Below are 21,353 nucleotides of genomic sequence, written 5' to 3' on the forward strand. Positions count from 1 at the left end.
TTGGGATTTCCACTGCATGGTGGCCCCAAGGTTCCAAAAGCAAGCATCTTTGCAAACAAGTCAGAATCAACATTGCCTTTCATGACATAGCTTCAGGAGTCCTGCAGCATCACATCTGCTATATTCTATTTGTTAAAAGTGAGTTACTTATATCAGCTGAGATTTGAAGGAAGGGGACACGGAAACTGCCCTCAATGAGAAGAGTGTTAAAGGATTTATGGACATATTTTAAAAACACCACAGTCTGCATTTGGGCTACAAATTATTTAAATTCCTCTCACTTGCAAAACATACTTACCTTCTCCCAAGACCCCTCAAAAATTTGATTTCATTACAGCATTTGGGTCCGGTTCAAGGCCCAGGATCTCATAATCTAAATCAGATCCAGGCCAGATTAAGTTCTTCAGATACAGTTACCCTTGATATGAAGACCTGTGAAGCAAAGAGGTAAGTTTTCTGCCCCCTCTAGCCACACCCCTCTTCCAAACATACACATCTGTGGGGATACAGGCATTGGATAACTGCTACTGATATACCCACTTAAAAAGATGGCAAAAAAAAAAAATTTGTTATGTAACAGTGATACAGTGTCAGATACATATGCTGTGTATCCACAGCAATTCTGAGGTACACCCAGGTGCATGCTGGCAGTTCTCTGATGTAGGCTCAGCCCTACTCTCTGGAGGGTTTTTTTCTTGCTTTTGTTTTGCTTTCCCCATGGTGCTTGGCTTTGACTTCTGGTTTCTTGGTTCTGTACTCTGACAAGCTGCACGGTATTTCCATAGATAAAGCATGACAAATTATGAGCTAAAGATGCCAAGTTATAAGGCCCATTATGAAAAAACCTAACATGATTGAATGTAATTAATATCAACTGAAAGTAGGTTTAGAATGCTAAGAATTTATAAAAGTGTTATGATAAATTATAAAAAGCATATTTTAAATGATTAAGACACAATCTTAAAATCTGAAAAATAAGATACCACGAAGGGGTAGGTATAAAAAAGTAGAATTTTATAAACAAAAGTTTTATTAAAATTTAAAACACCTTACACGGGTAAAATAACAGTTTAGATACAACTGAAGACAGAATTAGTTAACCAGAAGAAAGGACTAAAGGGAATGCAGATTAGAGTGAAAAACAAATATGTAAGGTTTAATGAGCTTGTGGGATAAAACTGTATGGTCTAACATATCTAATGGAATGTCTTTGAGGAAAGGAAAGAGGCAATATATGATGTGAAAATGATTGAAAATATTCCAGACTTATCTTAAATCGTTAGATCCCAGAAGTATAATTACCCCCCAAAAGGATAAGTAACAATAAATCTATACCTAGAAATATTCTAAAGGAAATTTCAGAGTCAGATCTTACAAGCAGCCTGGGGAAAAAAGACAGGATAACTACAAAAAACAGTAAGCTTGACGTTAAAGTTAACATCAATAAAATGTCGAAAGATAATATTATATATTCATGGTGCTCAGAAAAACTATCATTCTAGAATTCCAAGCCCAGGTAAACTACCATTAAGCGTAGGCATGAAATAGACATTTTCTAGAGAAACCACGAGGCAGGAGGTGTCTACCACTTATAGACATTCATAAAAGAACTTACAAAGGGTGTCATTTAGGAGGAGGGAAGTCTCCACACTAGGAAGGAATAGGATACTAGATCCAATGGGGATCGAAGAATCTGTTAGATACATGGGTAAGTCCAATTAAGGTTTACCCAAGTTCTGGAGATATAAAAAATTATGGAAAAGAAAATTGTGTAAGACAGGAGGCAGTGGAGTAACTGGAAGTAACAGATAATAAGCATCTTGTATATCTTGGGAGGAGACTAATCATAACTCACTTTAGACATTCTTAAATGAATTACGGTTATTAAAATTGTTAAAATATCACAAAAGTCAGAGAGAGAAGATAAAACTCTGTTTCAGGAATATAGAAGAGAAGGGACTTTGAAAATTCTCTCATGACAAAAGCACTTAGAATATTGCAAACACCATTGTAAAGGTATACTGAAATGCTCATGATTGAAAGTGTAACACCTCGGCTCCAAAAACAAAGAGTGAATGGACAGCTGGAGTGGAAAGTGAGAGCTGACACAGCTGCTGTGCCAGGAGGCACGTCTGTATAGTGGTGACCGAAGGCTTGGCTGATAGTCGTCCACAAGACAACGTGTAAGTTCTACACTAGGGCTGAAAGGGAGCACCGATGCTTCAGCCGTGCTTGTGGCAATTGTTGATAGTGGTGATCAAAGGGCTTGAGTGCTAATGGTCACATAGGATGTGGGAATTTGAGCAACAGATTTGAGCATGAAGCCTGGACTTGCAAAGGATCTCTGCTCTCCGTGTAAATGTGGACCAAAAGAAAATGCCCACCTTCAATAGGAAATGAAAAGAAATATTGTCTGCTTCAGTTCTGGCTGTGGGAAGGGTAGAAAAAAAATTTTCCCCCTAACATTTTATGACCACATGCTTCCATTCACATGGATTTTTGTGCTCATATTTGTATTGCTTTACTTATGAGGTCTGGGAACTCAGACGACACAGGATTTCTGAGATAAAGTCGCACCAAATGGAAACTTTGAATCTAAAATAACAAAATACAAGAGGAAGCAAGCTATCATGATGTCAGCAGCAGACAGAAACAAATCGCATCATTAATCTGTCAAGAAAAGCAGAATAGAATTATTGGACGGAGACTATGTGGTGTAGACTGGCTAGCTGTTCTCTCAATGTATTTCATTTTCCTCTCGGATTCAGAGATGGAGTCATTACATCTCCAAGTTTCCCTTATGGTTGGCTATGGCCATATGACCAAGTTCTGGCCTATGGAATGTGTCACTTTCAGGCCTACTTGATATAAACTTCCAAAATACAATCCTCCATTCTCAACCTTGCAGAATGGAGAGAACAGTATGGGTTTGGAGGAGGAGGATCCAAGATGTATACTCAAATAGGCACAAGGAAGACCACTCAGCCCCAAATACCTGTTGATCTGATTTCTGTTTGCAAGGAATATATGGCACAGAGACTGATTGCGTTTTTGCAGCAACAGCTAGCACTAAACAAATCAATAAACTATAAAATATGTGTAAGTGATTAAACAGATAAAAGAAGGAATTGAAAATAAGAAAAAGAAAAACTCTTTCAGTAAGGACCAGGCAGATTTGGAAAAGAACCAAAGTGAATACCTATAAATTATATGCGTCATCTTGTATATCTTGGGAGGAGACTAATCATAACTAACTTTAGACATTCTTAAATGAATGACAGTTATTAAAATTGTTAAAATATCACGAAAGTAAGAGAGAGAGAAGATAAAACCCTGTTTCAGGAATCATATGAAAGCCTGGGGGAGGGTGTGGTCTTTACTCCCAGGGATCATCATCTGTATTATTGATCCTTCAGCCAGTTGCAGCTATGTGACAGTGAGGTCCAGAGACGGTCCTCTGCTTCAAGCAAATTTGGAACTATTCCCTTTAGCGGCTGCCACTCTGATCCTAGATTAATCCATAAAAGCTATGATCTTAAGCATTTTCCATCAAGCTAATGAAGCTCAGCCATCAGGGTTCCTACACTTGCTTGCACTCCTTAAGGGCCTTGGGATAAAATCCAGCAGTTTGTTCACCTGGTCAGAGATTTTTTTTGTAACGTTGAAATAGTTTTAAATGCAACTGACTCCTGTCTCCAACTCTCAACTTTCCCTACATCCCATATTCTCTCGTATCAGAAGGCTTGAGAACGACAAAGCTGACTTAGGGTATGACTAAATTTGGCTGAATGGCACTGATTTTTGTGGTTTGCAGTCACATCTGTATTAAGTTATTTAGAACAGATGTAGCAAGATGACCACTCTCCACTGTGCTGATTCATCCTGCACCGTTGTGACACAACAGTGTCCTTTTTTTCATTGGAGTAAAGGCTTCTACCACAGTTCCTCATGCTGTTGACTATTTCAATATTTTACAATAGTTTACATTTTCTTTGGGAATTTGGCTATTATGTGGAATATGTTGACTACAGAGCAACTTGAGTTTTTCTTTATCATTTAAATGTAATAAGATGCTCATTATACAGCTGTTCAAGCCTTGTAAGGTGAGTACAGCAAGGTTTTGAAAACTAAAACATATTTTTGCTGAATTAGAGGAGAAACCCATTCACAAATGAGATGCAAAATATGTATTTAAAAAGCTAATAAAGTTTGAATCCTCTATCTTAACTGAAATGACATTTGGAAGAGTTTCAATGAACCCTGTTAGAAGTGGCAGATTCCTGGTTGGGTGTAGGAAGTTGCTGTGGCTGGGTGGCACGGAGGCTCCAATATTTCACATCCCTCGGTTTCTGTGCCCTTCGCCATGTGACTTGCAGCGTCTGCCAACTCAGCCCTTCGAAACAGGCCTAGACTTGTGAGCTGCTTTGGTCAACAGAGTGGGCAAATGTGCCAGTGTGCCAGTTCTGACCCTAGGCCTTCAGAAGCTGTGTGTGCCTGTGGAGTTGATTTCCCCTCTGTCGTGATCATGAGAACACGTCTGTGTAGCCTGTTGGGGGATCAGGAACCATGTGGAGGAGAGATGCCTCACTCCCCCTAGAGGACATTCCAGACCAGCCAGCACCCAGCTGACAAGCCAGCTGAATGCGGACACCTGAGTGAGCCCAACAGAGCTCGGCAGAGCCCGTCCGAGACCAGCGCAAGCAGCCAGCTACCCCCGAGACTGTGCAGAAATGGTCAGTAACAGGTTTTTTGTTCTACCCAAGTTACGTTTTGAAGTGGGTTTATTATGCTCGTTATTGTGACAACAGATGCCTGACATAGAGGGATGCATTCTTTGTTTTTGTTTTTATTAATGAAAGAAATAAGAGGAAAAACAGCTAAGAATTAGGGAAATATGGGAAATGTAATAAAATGAGCCCTAAACTTCATAGACATTATTCAAATACTGTAGTGGGCTGCACGGTGGTCCCCAAAAGATATGTCCACATCCTAACCCCTGAAATTGGTGACTGTTACCTTATTTGGAAAAAGGGCCTTTGCAGTTGTAGTTAAATTACAGATTTGAGATGAGATCATCCTGTAGGATCCAGGTGGGCCCTCAATCCAGTGACAGCTGTTCTTATAAGACACACACAAGAGAAGACAGACATAGAAGAGGGGGCGACGTGAGGACAGAGACACATTGGAGGGATGTGGCCACCAGCTGAGGAAGCTTCAGCCACCAGAAGCCACAGGGGCGTGAAGTGGATGCTCCCCGCAGTCTCTGCAGGGAACGCGGCCCTGCCGACAACTGGATCTCAGAATCTTGCCTCCAGAGCTGGAGGAGAGGACATTTATGGTTTTTTTAGGCACCCAGTTTGTGGCAACTTGTTACAGTGACCCTAGGAAATTAATGCAGGTACCCAGAAGTAATTTGTAGTCAAAACATTTTAGATTCTGACCAAGCCGCTGCCTCAGAAACCACACGAGCCTCTTATTGTCTGTGATGGTCTCTAGGGAATGAGCTGGTCAGAGTCAGGAAGGAGGGGCTCGAGACCTTCCCATCTGTTCACCAGCAGCGATGCCCTGACACTCACCTGAGCAGGGAACAACGCTTCCCCGGGCCGTTCAAGCCTCATTATCTTCTTCACCCTCGGATCACAGGATTATCCAATTCTTTCTCTACCACAAGTATCAGTATTTTCCAAGATTTTTGTATCTTAATGTCACGGTCATTAGCACTTCCTTAGGCCCATTCCTCACTAACTTTAGAAGCACATCCTGCTTAACACTGTTCAAAAATTATTTAAATACACTGTTTTCGTTGTCCCTCAGTCACAAACAAATGTAGATATTAATCAAACAGAATACTAATCTATGATAGGAAAAAGCTGTAACCAAAGCCCTGTCAGACACAGTACGTCCGCTAGTTTCCTGTGACTGCATCTATTTCTATTAGGATTTTATGGATTAAGCACTGAAGATCCTAAAAAATAATATTCATTATGTGAACAGTATTTCCCAGGTATGACAGAAATATCACTAGTGGCGTTTAAAATAAAGTTATCTACCACATGTTGGGATTTTTAAATAAGTATGTATTATTCAAATAGATATTAGGAAAAAATAACACACCAACCTATGACTCCACATGTATTACTTCTTATGACAATGCTAAGTTTAAAAAGAAAAAAGTGAGAAAGGGGCCGGCCCTGTGGTGTAGTGGTTAAGTTCGGCACACTCCACTTCAGTGGCCCAGGTTGGTGGGTTCGGGTCCCAGGTGCAGACCTACACCACTCATCGGCCATGCTGTGGCAGCATCCCACATGCAAAATAGAGGAAGACTGGCACAGATGTTAGCTCAGGGAGAATCTTCCTCAAGCAAAAAAAGGAAGCTTGGCAACAGACGTTACCAAACAAACAGAACAACAAACAAAAAACAAGAGTGAGATAAAATGCTGTGGTATAAAACACAGCAAAAACAATGAAGGAGTAGGGAAATGACTTAAGTTTGGAAAATGCCACATCATACATACCTTATACATTTGCTAATTTTTCAATTATGTAAATTCTAGGAAATCAATAAAAACTAATAATTCTTAGCCCTAAGATCATTATTAAACGAGAGTGCTCTGAAGATCAGTCTCTCCTCCACTGCTGGCAACCTTCACAGTTGGCATCACAAATCCTCATTCACCAGTTTTCACCTGAGTAGTAGCCTCCTTCAGATTACACCTCTAAGAAAGTACTGCAGCCTAATAAAACATCCCAACTCTGTCACATCACACGTCTACATTCTGAGGAACAGATAACAGAATTATACACGTGGAGAAGGAAAACTGCAGAATACTAATTTTCTACATACTCAGAACCTGCCTTTCCTTTGAGATTTGGATACAGTGGCTAGAATCCATCTAACAAGAAGATAATGCCCTAATACCATACTGGTATAAAACGTGCACTTACAACTGGCCAAAGCACAACAGAAGTCTCTCTCTTGCTCTGGTAAACTTCCACGGCAGGCGTTCCTGGTCAGCAGGCGGTCTGTTGCAGGCCGACTCAGGGATCCTGGCTCCTTCCATCTTGCAGCTCTGCCCTGGAGCTTCCTCGTTCCCTGCATTCAGCTGACTGAAGAAAGCAAGCCTGGAAGCAGCAGACTCTTGATGAAGTATCATCGAGACGTGCTCTGAGACAATTCTCCATGTCCCAACCAGCTCTGCTTCCATCTGCTGACCTTTGACTTTCAGTATCTGGTCAGACATAACTAACAGTAGTCTTGCAATCTTGACTCAAAAGCAGTGTTGGGACCCAGGGCAGACTGCCCCCAAAATATGCTACAATGGCACACTGATTATTTTGACTTAGTTATTTGAGAAGCAGCTGATGCAAAAATTGCACTTTGACCCTTTCCATTTCCCCCTGAAAGCAGCAAACGAATCTCCCATGTGAAAAACAGCTTCCTCACGAGGCTGACCCAACGGCATAAGGGTTAAGTTGGCGTGCTCTGCTTCGGCGGCCCAGGGTTTGCAGGTCCAGATCCCAGGGCGGACCTAGCGCCGCTCATCAAGCCACACTGCAGCGTCATCCCACATAAAACAGAGGAAGGTTGGCACAGATGATAGCTCAGGAACAATCTTCCTCAAGCAAAAAGGGTGGGGCTGGGAGGGGGTGGAATTCAGGGCGGAGAGGCCTGTATAAACACACCTTGTTACTTTTTTACTAATTTACCACCACAAGTCCAAACTCTGCTTAGATTGCTTACTAATGAAGCACCCAAACCTAAGTATCTTTGTCCTGTCAAATCCTCACAAATTTAGTGTTTCTGTGTGTAAAAAGTATAAAAGCTGCCTGCTTTGGTCACTTCTGAGCGTTAATTTTATGATCTCCCACGTGTACGCATTACATTCGAGTTTTCTCTTTAATCTGTCTTGAGTTAATTTTACTATGAGGCCAGCCACAAGAACTCAAGAGGAATAAGGGGGAAATTTCCCCCTCCCGGACAGGGGCATCTACCACTTCCACTCATACCTGCTTCGCCGCAAGGGAATCTGAAAAGTGAAACCTGGAGCTGTAGAACTGTATCTTATGGAAGGACAGAACCGATTTAGATGGACAGCTAGCCATCTCTGCCACATACCAATGCCCAAAAATTATCATATCGCTTGTCACTCTACCATTAATGAAGGCTTTGCAAGACCTTCGACAACCTTTTCTGAGAAACGCAACTGTCCCTGGAAGAGCATGCCTGGACTTACTACCTCCACGTCTGTAACACAAGGGAGCCACAGACAATACCAATCATTTATCAGTTTAGCTAATCAGCCAAACATGAATCCCTTGGTCCCACCCATGGAGAGATCCTGATTGAGAGAGTCTGGGGTAAGGACAAGGATCTGTAGTTTCAGAGAGCTCCCTGAGTGATTCTGATGAGCCAGATTTGGGACCCCCTGGAGTAAAGTCCCTTCTAACTTCAAAAAAAAATAATATAAACCTAACATATATTTACTAGACAGAGAGCTGAAGTGTGGAGAAGAGGGGAAAAAAGGAGAAGAAGGGTGAATGAGGAAGGAGAGTAAACAAACGCACTCAATAGGGATGTCACACAGGGATTCCAAAACAATCTCTCATGCAAAATGACTCTGAGGAATGTCACTTTTAGCAAACACTGCCTCCACCTCCCACCCTGAAATCCTAGGGTGTTAAACACCACCCATATGGAAAACCAGATTACAGACCCTGAAGATTCTTAATGAAAACCATTTGGTCTCATTTTTTGAAAGACTATAATTCCTACTACCTCTCCTCGAATGATCTAAATTGTCTAAGCTATTTGTAAAAGCAGATTACCACCTTAGTTTAAATTCTAATGGTTTTATAGTTATATGAACTTCTATAACTGTGATTTCTCATTCTAGAATAACTGATCCAATAATACGCATCAAATTCTGGTCCGGAATCCACGATCAGCAGAAATCACAAGTGAATTACACACTTTGAAAGAAGTGGTTTGTTGCTTGCTCTAGGTTTAAAACACAAAGTTTCCATTATCCTTAGTAACTGACAAGCATGCTGGGCTTTGGCTACATTTGATGATTACACTGCTATTATTCCAAATGCATCAAACAATAAATATCTTTTTCCTATTAGGCTTCCTATTACCTTACTTGTTTTTATTTAAAACTTTTCGTGTTTTTGTTTAAAGGGGGGAAAAAAGCATATAAGAGAAAATAAAAGAGAAATAGGAACATGAAACACATTGAAAAGCACTGGCAATTAAGACTGAGATTATCCAGCTTCAGCAAAATGCATCTGAAACTAGAAGAGCTGAAGTACTTAAAATTTGTTTTAAGAAGCCTATGTTCGGATCTCCAACAAGCACTACATGTGTCTCAAATGCAGACATCCCTGCTATGGAAGGACTCTCCTGGCTGTCAGCTTAGTAAGGGGCTGACTCTGCTGGAAAGTATGACATTACACAATTACAAATGCTTGACAGTTCATGTGGTTTAGACAATTTGAGCACTCTGAATTGAATACCAAACAAAAACAGTAGTGCTATTTGGTTTCATATCATTTGACTTATGGCTTCTAAAACATCTTTTAATTTTTTCTGTATTTGTTCATTTTAAGGAGTGACTGTCATACTACGGTGGCTTAAAATAAAGTTTACAATATAACCAATGTGTATCTAAGAAATAGTCCTCATAATATGAGACAATTATGATACAAAAACAATTATCAAAGGCTAGAAAACAATAGGCAAAGGGAGAGTCCCCAAAAGTGCCCTTTTTAGCAACCAAACTGCCTAAGCAAAGAAGTAAGATTTCCCAAATCCTATGGTGTGATCTTACCAATTTCTAATGAACTGGAAGATGCAATCCTTAAAACTAAAAACAAAATCCAATTACTTTTCTGCTTTAGGGACTCAGCATCTGCTAGAATGACACTCATATACGCTGGTTTAGAAACAAACCTACTAAGATAAAGAAAGCAACTTCAAAAATGCGGGTATATACAGCCTTCCCTCTCCACAGTCTTCCACACTCCCATTCCTATTTTGACTTTTCCTTTTTGTCTCGAAACTCCAACACTCTCAGGCATAACAGTCTTGTCTGGCTGTCCTCTCCCTCTGACCAGGTCTGACAGAGTGTTAGGAGTCAGCCAGCCTCTACCGTTTTCACCTCTGTATCCACACACACCTTTCCTCCCCTAGGAAACAGGAGGAGTCGTGGTACCAACCCCCAAATGCTCACTGTGAGGCTCAATCCTCAGTTAACTGAGGATAAACTCAGTACGTAATGTCCTTAGACCAGTGTTTGGCACCTGGCAAGTGCTCAGCAAGTATTAACCATCATCATCATCAAAAACAATCTTCTGTTTGATATCCCTACTGCTGAAAGTACTTTCAGACCATAATGCTGCAAGAACATATCTTCTCCACCATCACCCCCACCAGATCTTTTTCATACAAACTGAATAGTCCCTCTGTAGACAGACTTCGCAAAAAGAAAAGACATAAGTGTATGTTTTTTAAAAATTTGGCAGGTACAAAAAATAATTTGAATATGTGCGAGGCACTAAGCATAACATAAGAAAACCCTGAGTACAGATCACAGTTTAAGAAAATTAAATTCAGGGGGCCAGCCCCATGACCAAGCAGTTAAAATTCTGCACACTCAGCTTCAGGAGCCTGGGTTCACAGCTTCGCATCCCAGATACAAACCTACTCCACTCATCAGCCATGCTGTGGAGGCATCCCACACACAAAACAGAGGGAGACAGGCAACAGATTTAGCTCAAGACGAGTCTTCCCCACCAAAAAAAAAAAAAAAAATTAAATTCCTATCTTTCAGTTCCGTTTCGGGATCCCTATCACCTTCTCTCTTCTAATAGAGCTACCCACTAATTTGAATGTGTTTGTAATTAATCTGCTTTATTACTTTGCCATATCTGTATTCCTAACAGTATGGACTTTTGCTTCACATGTTTCAAAACTTTAAAAAAGGAAAAATACTATGTGCATTCTTCTGGAAGTAGCTTTTTTTCCTCAATATGATATTCCTGACAATAATCCTCAGTGGTGCAGGTGGCTAAAATCCATTCAGTTGCACTCCTATAGGAATACAATTTATCCATTCTCCTCGGATGGACACTGCTTCCAGTTTTTGCCTTTTACAAACAGTGCAACTGTGAGCATTTTGTCATGTCCTCAGGCACTCACATACATGCGTTTCTCTGGGGCACCAGTTTGCCAATTTTAGCATGCATTAAACCACCTGAACGGCTTGTTAAGACTGAAAGCTGGCTCATCCCCAAAGCCTCTGATTCAATAGGTCTAGGGTGGAGCCCCAAATTTTGCATTTATAATAAGTTCCTGTGAGATGCTGAAAACACAATTTAGAAGCACTGCTCCAGGATAAAGACCCAGGAGTAGAATCACTGGGTCAAAGTGTACATCCATCTTTAACTTTACTAGGTAATCCCAAAGTTATGGTACCAATTTACAATCCCACCAGTTGTGTGTAAGCATTCCAGTTATTTCCGACCTTCCTAAACAGCAGACATTGTCAGATTTTTACACTGTTGCCAACCCAATGTTATGAAACTATACACCACGTTGGTCCTAAACTGCCTTTCCCTAATTGCTAACGAAGTCGAGAATCTCTGCATGCAGGTTTCCTCTTCTGTGAGATGCCTACTTGGGTCATAGGCCCATTTTTCTATTGTTCTTACTGATTTGTCACTGTTTACCTTTCTAGATACAATCCTTTCTCAATAATACGTACTGAAAATATCTATTCTCACTTGTGACTTGTCTGTTCACTTTCTTGATGGTTTCTTTTCATAACCACAAGCTGGAAAATTAATGCTGTCAAAGCGGTCAATCTTTTCCTTTATGGTCTACACCTTCTGTGATCTGTTTAAGAAGCTCTTCCTTGTATTAGACTCACACAATTACTGTCCTACATTGTCTTCCAAAAATTTCATAGTTTTGCCTTCTGTATTTAAGCCTTTAATTCACCTCTAGTTGATTTTTCTGAATGATATGAATTAGAAATGTATCCCACTCTCAAGAAGTTTCCTATTGGCTAAGGCCCACAGATATGACCAACTATAACTTCAGAGAGGATAATGATTCCTGTTAACCCCTACCTTATTGAGGTTTATTCTGCTCTCTCATCGAGGCAAACCAAAAACTGGATAATTTCAATACGGAAAACTTGGAGGGTTATTAGCAAATTAGTCAGACTATGATCCCCACCCCACCATACTCCAGGAAGAATCCTTAAAAATACCACACACACAAAAAAAGAGGCCAGCCCTGTGGCCAAGTGGTTAAGTTTACACACTCGGCTTCAGCAGCCCCAGCTTTTGCCAGTTCGGATCCTGGCTGCAGGCAGGGCCATGGCACCACTCATCAGGCCATGCTGAGGCAGCATCCCACAGAGCACAACCAGGAAGGCCTACAAGTACAATACACAGCTATGCACTGGGGAGCTTTGGGGAGAAGAAGAAGAAAAACAAAGGTGCAAATCGTAAAAACAAAAAACAAATTTTTTTAACTCTAAATTTAGTCTTATTCTAAAGAACTGAAAGTTGAGCATTGGGGAAAGTGTGGCAAAATGAGCATTCTCAACAGTACTGGCTGGAATATAAATCTATACAAACTTTCTAGAGGGTTATTTGCAATATATCAAAAGCCTTAAAATACATATCTTCTTTGAGCTATCAATGACTCTTTACAGAACTTACCTTAAGGAAACAACTGAACAAAATACATATTTAGGAATATTCACCATGGAACTCTTTCTAATAGAAAAAATTGGAAACAGCCTAATCTCCAACAACGCAGGATGGGTTACAGACGTAGCTGCTGCAGCACATCCATATATGGTCATGCGCCACCTAAGGACGTTTCAGTCAACAGTAGATCACGTAGATGATGGCCATCCCATGAGATTCGTACCACAGAGCCTACATGTGTAGGAGGCTATGATAGAAGAAAATTTTATATATTGAGGTGTACGGGGAAGCCGTTCTGGTTTAAATGCGATTTGGACTAAATTTTATTTAAACCAAAGAAGCCTGACTTACAGCCTGTCAAATGTTCGTTGTATATTGTCCCAAAATAAAGAATGTACTCTTTTTTTTTCAATATTTCTTTTTCTGCTTTATCTCCCCAACCCCCCCCCCCCCCCCCCCCCGCACACAGTTGTATATCTTAGTTGCAGGCGCTTCTAGTTGTGGGATGTGGGAAGCCACCTCAACGTGGCCTGATGAGCGGTGCCATGTCCGCACCCAGGATGCGAACCCTGGGCCGCCGCAGCAGAGTGCGCAAACTTAGCCACTCAGCCACAGAGCCGGCCCCAGAATGTACTCTTTGAAGGTAAGAACCAATGCCTCTCTTCTTATGACACCAGTACTTTTTGAAGATAAGTGTCCTTTCCCATGACACTGGGGTCATGCTGACCCACTGTGTATGTACTAATCTATAACAAAGTATCTCCTTGAACCCTTGAAAGAATGTACCCCTGTCACACTTGATGTATGTCTGTTTGGAAATGGTATATAATGGTGCTGAAAAATCACTCTTCTTCACAGCACTTACAAAGGCTGCACTCCCAGGCTGCAGTCCTCAGCTTGGCTCGAATAAAACTCCCCGCTGTAGAATGACTATTGATTATTTGTGTCAACAGCTCGACCATCTAGGTTTGTGAAAGTACACTTTATGATGATTGCACAATGATAAAATCACTGACACATTTCTCAGAACATATCCCCATTGTTAAGCAAGGCATGACTATAGTGGAATACTATGATGATTACATAGCTGTGTTAATGTGGAAAGATGTTTCCAATAGTCTGGTAATTTCTAAAACCAGTTAACAAGATGCACATATGATATTCTTTTATTCTCAAATATTTATGGAGAGCCTTGTGTATGCCAAGCACCAAGCAAGTGACTGGTAAACAAAAAGAGATCTGTTCCCTGCTTCTAAGGAGCTTACAAGCTTTGGAGGGGGATGAGGGGGAGGGAGACAGGCCACATACATATCTTCCAACTGACTCCTGTTGGCATATTAAAGGGATATACGTTTTGAAAATACAGACCATTTATATGTGTCTGTGTATCTATGTAATATCTGCAGCACCTCATCAGCATAGTCTACAAAGAGAACACACACGCTCAGCTGTATGGACTAGGAAGTGGGTCAACAAGAGGATACTTGGAGCAACTGCCTTGTGATGAACTGAAGCACACAAATCTTCTACAAAAATGCTCTAGGGAGAATCTTAAGAAACGCAATGTAGTTATGGAAAGTCATCCACTGGAAGACAGATGCGAGACAGATCGCAGAACCACAGAAAAAGAATTGGAACAAAGAGCTTCCGCTGTTGACAATTCAAGACTAAGACTGACCAAGATCAGGTACAAGTTCTTGAACAAATAACTGTTCTTCTACAAGTCTACAGCTTTACCCTTCCCTACTATGTTGGGATCTAACAAATAATAATGAAGCCTCCAAGATAAGAAAGATCTCATAATTAGGGTCAGGCTCAAAGGATTCTGACATTCTATATCCATTTCATTTAAACATCTGCACTACAATCAGTAAACTTACGAGAGTCATTAATTACAAAGGGAAAATTTTTTTCTTTGGAGCACAGAAACATGTCAGACACCTCAACCAAGAGATCAAAAGTTAACATTCACCAGCGATAAGACCTATCTACATCACACATGTGCCAATATGATGCACTGAGAAGGGAACAACCTCACCACTGTGGTATTCTTGTCACAAATGCTTAACCCTCAATTTAATCATGAAAGAACACCAGATAAATCCAAACTGAGGGACATTCTGCAAAATAACTGACCGGTACTCTGGAAAAGTACCAAGGTCACGAAAGATAAAAAACTGTCACAAATTGGAAGACACCAAGGAGACACCATAACTAAATGCAGTGTGGGCTACTGGACTGGATCCTCGACCAGAAAAAAGACATCAGGGGTGAAACCCGAATAAAGACTTTAGATTAACTCTATCAACTGCCTGGTTTCAATAACCACACTATGGTTACATAAGATGCTAACAAAGAGACGCTGGTTCTAAGGTATATACGAATTCTCTGGGCTATTTTTGCCATTTCTTTCTACTTCTAAAATTATTTCAAAGTAAAAAGTTTGTAAAAGTAACTTCAGACGAATGATAAAGAGATATGGGGGATCACTCAATAACTCTTACATAAAAATATGCTACCTCCTCGGGGCTGGCCCTGTGGCTGAGCGGTTAAGTTCGTGCGCTCCACTGCAGGTGGCCCAGTGTTTCGTTGCTTCGAATCCTGGGCGTGGACATGGCACTGCTCACCAAACCACGCTGAGGTGGTGTCCCACATGCCACAACTAGAAGGACCTACAACGAAGAATCTACAACTATGTCCTGGGGGGCTTTGGGGAGAAAAAGGAAAAAAAAAATATGCTACCTCCTCCAATAATTGTGCTAAAAAAAACCCAGTAATTGCAAATAAGGCGTAAACCAGAATAATCTGTAAGTATTCACTAAAAACCTGTGATTGGGATAATCTAGAGAGCCGACTAACTTTCCTAGGGCACTGAAGTCTCTCCAGATAAATAATCTACCCCATTTTCCCTATTAATCTTTTTTAATTCAATTCAACTTATATTTATTTAACATCTACTATGGGCATGGAACTGTGCTGGGGCCTGATCAGATTTTGATACATTAAGAACATTTCAGTACACAAAATGAGAAAGAAAAACAGAGAGTAACAAAACTGGAAGGAACTTTTCACTCCCATACAATCTAGCAATCAATACCGGCACCCTTTTTAGTGTGATTGCTGCTAGGAGCTCAAGTGCATCCCCTTCAGCATAAGCGGTTCTGACCTCTACAATTATCTCCAAAAATTATCCCTGAAGATGCCAAAATGACTCTAAAACATACTCCATTTCTAGTACTTTTTTCCATCTAATCATTATGTTGTTGGTGCATTACAGTACACAACACAAAATTAAAGAACTTGATTCTCTGAACGTCAAGGAAGGGTCAAGCTGGTATAAACCCACAGACGTTTACTTACTATCCTCTTAGAAGAGGTCAAAGGCAACATCACAGAAGGCCGGGGTTCTCAAAGTGTGCCCTCAGAGTCAGCAGCTTTAACATCACCCAGGAACTTGTCAGAAATGCAAATTCTCAGTCCCAGTCCAGACCCGCTGATTCAGAGACCCAGCCCAGCATCTGCGTTTTCACAAGCCCCCCCAGCTGACTCTGATGCACCATCAGTTTGAGAACCACTGATGGAACAGCAGAAAGACTGGCCCCGTGAATCCGGAGGCCTGATTCCAATCCTTGCTCTGCCACTAACACCTCTACAATGCATTAGCCGCTCAGCTTCTGTGGGGCTCAGCCTCCTGATCAGTGAGGGAACTGCAATAGCTCACTACCACAGTCCTTACACCCTAATTTGATAACCATGAAAGCATTCATTTGTATAAGGCCTAAAAGTGAAAACACCACTGCAGTATTTCACCACGTATTTCTCTCTTTCATCCAAATGAAACAATTAAAATTTCTTCTTGGCATCCACCAGCCTCTGAATCAGACTTAACATAGCTACAATAATTTCTTCTGATTTTAAATAAAATTGTGTTTACTACTTTGCTGTAGCAAAAGCCATATAAATGCTAATTTTACAGTTTCCTATTTAGTTCTCTATCAAGCCTATTTTGGAGCAATTCCTCATAATAACAAAAATTCCAAGAAACCCACCTACTACAGACTGAATTGTGCCCCCCCCCCCCTACACACACACACACACACACACAATTTTGATGCCGAAGCCCTAATCACCAATGTGATGGTATTTGGAAATGAGGTCTTTGAGAGGTACTTAGGTTTAGATGAGGTCAGAACGGTAGGGTCTCCAAGACGGGATCAGCGTCTTTAGAAGAAGACGAAGAGAGACCAGAGTTCTCTCTCCATCTCTGCCATGTGAAGACACAGCAAGAAGGTGGCTGTCTGTAAGCAAGGAAGAGCCCTCACCAGGAATCAGCACCTTGATCTTGGACTTAACCTCCAGAACTGGGAGAAGTAAATGACTGTTGTTTCAGCCACCTGGGGTTATGGTGTTTTCCTAGAGCAGCCCACAATGACCAACACACTCACTCAAAATACCCCTCTGCTGTGGGCATAGTTCAGAAGAACTGTGCTCCAACCTCACATAAAGAATGTGTGTGATCAGACCACTGAAGTACTCAGCAACTATGAAAGAGAAAGAATTTTAAAACATACAGATCTAGATACTTCCATTACTAAGAAACACAGCTTAATTTCATCTCCTAGTCATGGATTTATAAACCGCGATTCTTCTCACAGCCTGTGGAAACTATGACAAAAACCTCTCAGAGGAGATGTGAGAAAGAGGGAGAGAGGAGAATCAAATAAGAAGAGTCCGTTTTATAAAGGTTAGAGAGTTCTCTTCGAACACAAACCTAGGTAGCATGAATGTGGGCAGAAATGTCCCATCAATCAAGTGAATACCCACTAATCCTTGAGACCTAACTCAAATGCTGTATCCTGCAAGCTCGCGCCACTCCTTCCCAGGCAGTCAGTCATAAATTACTCTGTGCTCCCCTTTCTCCATTTCAGCACTGAGCAAAAGGCACTATACTTGTTTATGGATCTGTCTCTTCCACCAGACCTTGAAATCATCTAGGGCAGCGTGTTACTCTCTCCAGCACCTAGAATGGTGACTGGCATGAAGCAGTTTGCTCAAGTGGAGCCACTCTGCTTGGCTGAATACAAGAGGAACTCTCTGTGCTATCTCACAGCTTTTCTGCAAATCTGAGATTATTCAAAAATAAACAGGTTTTTTAAAAAAGGCACCAGGAGCCAGTGTATTATCAGTAATAATCACACCTGCCTTACATGTCACGCAAGAAGACAACAGCTACTAGAGAGCCTTGCCTCAGTGTTTTTCAGACGTGCCAGCAGGAGTCAGTAACCTTACATGGAGCAAACTTGAAAAACAATGAGTAACAAACACTTGAGACGCTAATCCTGACCTTAACTTTGGTCAAACTGTTTAACTTTAGTCTCAGTTTGTGAAAAGGGACTAGTAATTCCGACCCTACACGGCTGCCGTGCTACATGAAGTCTACAGAGTATACATCAAATGAGCTCTCCTAACGATGTTCTAATCAATACGTGTTAGTGACCTTCCCCAGGCAGTGCTGCATCTGGACTAACGCTTCACCGCAAACCAGGTGCATACTGTAACTAGTTCCACCGGCACGGACTGTAAAGTCCCGACACAATCACCATTCGGGCTATGATTACCTAGAAAATAATCCTACATATGTGTCCACAGATGCCAACCCTGCCAAGATGTCCTAGTCCAGAACCCCCCAACCCAATAAACAGGCTATTCAAAACTCAACGCAACCGCAGGGGTCAGCAGCTCTTGGCACCCACCTCCCCCCGACTAAGCTCCAGAAAGCGGGCACGCACACTCAGGCCGTGCTTGCCCACTAGGAAGAGGTGGGTATCTCCAGGGACGATCCCGCTGCTGCCAACAGCGACGTGCGGCAGCCTGGGGTCTCCCGCTAGTTGCTGAGAGCAGCTGGACCCTGAGTGGCCAGGACCGTCCCCTTCCAGGCGTGGTGCTCTCGGGCACCAGCATCCTCAACCGAAGGAGGCGCGGGTGGCAGCAGCGCATCGGTGCGCTGGGGAAAACAGGGAGTGGGCGGGCAGCCACGGACACCACCGCCCGGACTAGAAACCGACACCGGGCAGCTCCCCGCCTGGGCGCCCGCGTTCCAGTCGGAGAAGCCAGGCGGTCGGAAGCGCCCCGACTGCGTGCAGGGGTGCGTGGGGCGCCCGGGGAGCCGCTCCCGAGCCGACAGCCCGGGCCCGCGGGGAAACGGAGGCCCGCCGGGTCCCCGGGAGCCCGGCTCGCGGAGCGAGCAGGTGACGGCGGGGGCAGGGCGGCTGCGACGCCGCGCGGGCGGCGGGCGGGTGTCGGGCGAGTCTGGGCGGCGTCGGGAGGGACCGGCGAGCGGGGAGGGGCGGAGGCGGGGGGAGGAGGGAGGAGGAAGAGCCTAGGGCCCTGGCGGGACTCCCGGCGCCCAGCTGCCCGGCCCGAGCCCTCAAGCCACCGCCCCCAGGCCCCGCGCAGACGCTGGACGGTCCCCGCCTCCAAACCTCCCCCCCGGCCCGGCTAGAGAATAACTTACCCGTTTGCCGACGGAATCGCTCCTGCTGGCCCCTCTGACTGACTCCTCCGGCTCGTCGTCTTCCGGAGATGAAACCGGAAGTCCCACCCCTCCCCAAGAGGAAAACGGAAAGCCGAAGGAGTCAATCTAAGGAAGGGGAGACGCAAACATGAAGATATTCAAAGAGATAGTCAAAAAGAAATGATATACTAAAAAACTGTTTTCATAGTTAATAGTATTACAGGTACAAAATTAGGTTCTGTCTCATCTACCATTAAAATAGTTTTAAAAGCAGTTATTTAAACAATAGACTGAAACATACATTTAATAGGCATAGAACATGAATGGATCATTTTAAAACAGAGAGATGTAAATTTTTAAAAATTAGATAAAGAAGTTTGGCCAAAATAGTTCATCAAAAACTGCCAAAAGCAGATTATGAGAGTTTCCATCCATTAAATGAGAAAATACCAAAAATCTAATGCTAATGGTTAGAAGGTGCAGTAAGCTGGACACCACTCACAAGTGTCAAATGGGTCAGACTTTCCGAAAAGCAAGTCAGTTGTATCTAAGAACAACTTTAAAACCTCATCATTCACTTTGAAACCCAGTATGTCTACTTCTAGGGGTCTGTCCTAAGAAAATAATATGAAAAGGTTGCAATGATGTATACAAAAAGATGTCCACCACAGGGTCATATATAAAAGTAAAAAACTGTGAACAACCAACGTAAGAAGCATTAAAAAATGGTCATATAAACCAACATATGCATGCATACGAAGTATTATACTGCCATAAAAATATCTACCAAGAATATCTAATGACAAAGAAAAACACTTCTCACATGATTTTAACCAAAAGCAGATTTTAAAATATTATGCATAGCACATTCAGTTGTGTAATACCCCCCCAAAAAATCAAAATATTAAAGTGGATACGGGTAATTTTTTTTCAGATTCATTAGAATTTATTAATTCCTCTCAATTTCCTACAACGAGCATATAATGCCTTGACAACAAAATTTAGAACTATTTTTAAAGAGGTTTGGGGGCTGGCCCGGTGGTGCAGCAGTTAACTGTGCACGTTCTGCTTTGGCGGCCCAGGGTTTGCCAGTTTGGATCATGGGTGCAAATATGGCACCGCTTGGCAAAAGCCATGCTGTGGTAGGTGTCCCACATATAAAGTGGAGGAAGATGGGCACAGATGTTAGCTCAGGGCCAGTCTTCCTCAGCACAAAGAGGAGGATTGGCAGCAGATGTTAGCTCAGGGCTGATCTTCCTCAATTTGGAAAAAAAAAAAAGAGGTTTGGTTTTTTTTTCTTTCACTTCATATACTTCTGGTACAAAATACTAAGCTTCTAACAAACCAAACCTTTCACAAATAACAGCTACGAAGTCTGGATAAAATACTAAAAAAATAACTATGTGATGGCTCTGGAGACTAAACAAAAGCTGGAAGTTTTTAGTGTGGAGTCAAGGCCCAAAGCAAGCAAATGTCAAAAGGTAATCCAGCACGCCTCCCCTTTTGGGAGGCTTTACCCAGAGGATATCCAGGGTCGGAGACCACTGACGAAAGACAGGCAGCTAAATCACAAGGGAAAAACCAGTTGTACTTCTGGATCAGAGGGAACGTGTCCGAATGCAATGATAGCCACAGAAGAGTAAGAAGTAAATACCATAAAGGAGAGAGCTAAAGGAACACCTGAATCTATGAATAAACCCAGAAAACATAAACCATGTATGAACAAGAGTGAAAGCAGATTGCAATTAAACACCAGGAATGAGATAGGAGTGGCTGACTACTGCAGACATGACAGATAACGATGTGGTCGTAGTCAAGTCATCCGCCTGCTAAAATGAAAACACCAACAATATTTAAAGCAACACAACAAAATCCAGAGACCACACAACATAAAATTCAAAATGACCAAAATTACTTGAGTTAGGAAGAGTCAGAAAACCGTGTCCAAATCTCAAGCAAAAAGATGTATGGCAAACATGATGGTCAAAATGATGGAATTATTTTAAAAGAACCATACAGTAGCTGTTACAACAATATTAAGTGAAGTAAAGAAAATATGTTTGAAACAAATGGAAAAAAAAATAATAAATTTCAGCAAAGAAATAAACATTATTCT

At 42.0% G+C, this 21,353-nt stretch overlaps 1 long non-coding RNA gene across 1 annotated transcript; it reads right to left on the reverse strand.

Moving 5' to 3' along the window:
* Positions 1-1,007: 1,007 nt before the first annotated feature.
* LOC138915590 (uncharacterized) lies at positions 1,008-19,363 on the reverse strand. The gene is made up of 2 exons (XR_011421619.1): positions 19,238-19,363; positions 1,008-7,669 (listed from the first exon to the last, which is right to left on the reverse strand). It is a non-coding gene; the product is annotated as an uncharacterized lncRNA (long non-coding RNA).
* Positions 19,364-21,353: the final 1,990 nt, after the last annotated feature.

The sequence above is a fragment of the Equus caballus genome, chromosome 9 (assembly GCF_041296265.1).
Source record: "Equus caballus isolate H_3958 breed thoroughbred chromosome 9, TB-T2T, whole genome shotgun sequence".
Taxonomy (NCBI): domain Eukaryota; kingdom Metazoa; phylum Chordata; class Mammalia; order Perissodactyla; family Equidae; genus Equus; species Equus caballus.